Raw genomic sequence first — 2,421 nt, forward strand, 5'->3', positions numbered from 1 at the left:
CAAATAGGGTAAGTATATACAAATTAAATATTTATACATTTAAGAAATTTTCAGAACTGCATTTGTATATTTCTCTCACCAATATACAAACAGGGTAATTGCTTATGATTTTTTCATAAATCGTATACAAATTGTTAGGATAAGCATATAAAAAATTCTAGATTTATACTAATCAGAAACCGAATTATACAAATTCTAAATTTATACAAATCAAACAAATTATACAAATCAAGCTAATAGTAAAATTGAGCAAAACTATAGCTGCGAATTAGAATTTCCCTAAACAATAGCTATAATATTTAATATGTTTTAAATGTTTGTATTCTCCGCAAAATTTTTTCTCTTTCCCGCAGTTTTCTTTTTCTTTCTTATTTTCACTTTATTTTATTGATGGAAAAAGTCTAAATATATTACTTAACTTTGCATTTGGACATTTTTAATTGTTTAGGGCATACTTCAAGTTATTGGACGTTGGTAAATGTCAGAATTAAGTTGCACAATCATCATTAAAGAAAAGAGCAAATATGAGATGAAATTAACGACACTTATGGCTTTTCGTGGACCGTAAAGTTAAACATGGTTAAATTTAAGACAAATTGAATACTTAGGAGTACAAAAACAACAACAAATCTAATATAATTTCATATGTGCGATTTGTGGATGATAGACTGTACGCATATTTTAACATTACCTTGAAATGACATAGAAGTTATTTTTTATAGACCCCCGACTGAACAGTACGTAGAACAACATCAAGTAAATAAGATAAATAGACTAAAGAAACAACATGTAGTAATAAAAACCTAAAGCTCAGCAAAAAAGAAGAAGTTTACTAGTACTCTAAGAATAGAAATACTCACGACTTCTTACTAACCTTCTATTCTAATACTCGACTTCCACACCATCTTATCAAGGGTCATGTCCTCGGTGACTTGAAGATGTGTCATATCTAGACTAATCACCTCACCCTCAATACTTCTTAGGTTTACCTCTATCCATCTTTAGCCCTCTACGACCAACTTTTCACACCAACTAACTAATATCACACATCTCTTCTTCATATAGCTAAACCATCCCAGCCACACGTTTCACATCTTTTCCTCCAAGGGGGGCCACTCCTACTGTATCCTGGATGACTTTATTCTTAATCTTATCACTTCTGAAAAGCCCACATTCACTTCAATATCCCTATCTTTGTCATGCTCATCTTCTAGACATGAGAATTTATAATTCACTAACTAACAATACTTCTCTTGATATAACATAATCGGTCTAATAATTACTTTGTAAAACTTACCTTTCAGTATAGGTGGCACATCTTTATCACAAAGAACATCGGATGTGAGCATTAATTTTATCCTTCACACTCAATACGATGAGTGACATTCTCATCAATGTTCCCATTACCTTGAATTATTGGTCTAGGTCACTACAAAAAAACTGTGAATTACATGGAGATTTTCCTGGGGATTAGTATGAAAATTCGCAGGAAACTTATTTTCCTGCAAATTTTGATATTAATTCCCAGAAAAATCCCCATGTAATTCACAGTTTTCTTGTAGTGGTACTTGAAAATTCATCTCTTGAGGATGACATGTGTATCAATACCAATGTGTATATGAGACAAATCAGTACTGAACTTTACACTCCAAATATTCAAATTCGATGCTACTCAACTTGAACTCTTTTGACTCCGAGAGCCCTCTCCAAACTTCCAACCTCACATTAACTTTTCCTATCATCTCGTCAATTAGTACCATATCATATGTAAATAACATTCACTATGGCATATCCCATTAAATGTGTCACATTAGTATGTCCATTACTAATGCAAATAAAAATTGGCTAAGAGAGGATCCTGGTGCATTCCTATTAGGGTCGGAAAGTATTCTAGGTCACTTAAAAATACGGGTTTCATATATAATTAAATTATATTCAACTTTTTGAGTGTATCATAATGTATAGCCAATTAGTCGGTTTATAGCTAATATATATGTAAGCTATATTCAACTTTTTGAGTATATCATAATGTATAGTCAGTGTATATAAATCACATATAGATAAGCTATATTCAATTTTTTGAGTGTATCATAATGTATACTCACTGTATACTTTCTATGACTTTTGACTATTTTTTATATAAATAAAAACATAACTATAGTTATCATAAACTAATTGCTTTATCGTATATATTTAAAACCGTCCCAAACAATAACTCTAAGAAAAAGTTAAGAAGGGGGAGAAGTTGATTAGTACTAAGGGGTAATATGTTGCTCCTACGAAGGAAAATGAAGCCAATGGATGACTTCGACTAGTCTCTCTCTGTCTCTCCTTTTGCTTATATGCTTAACAAGGACCCCTCCAAAAAGGGTGGTGGATCTTCTCTCATGTATCCCCCCCCCCCCCCCCCCCCCCCCCCCC

Source organism: Solanum stenotomum, chromosome 6 (genome assembly GCF_019186545.1).
Source record: "Solanum stenotomum isolate F172 chromosome 6, ASM1918654v1, whole genome shotgun sequence".
NCBI lineage: Eukaryota > Viridiplantae > Streptophyta > Magnoliopsida > Solanales > Solanaceae > Solanum > Solanum stenotomum.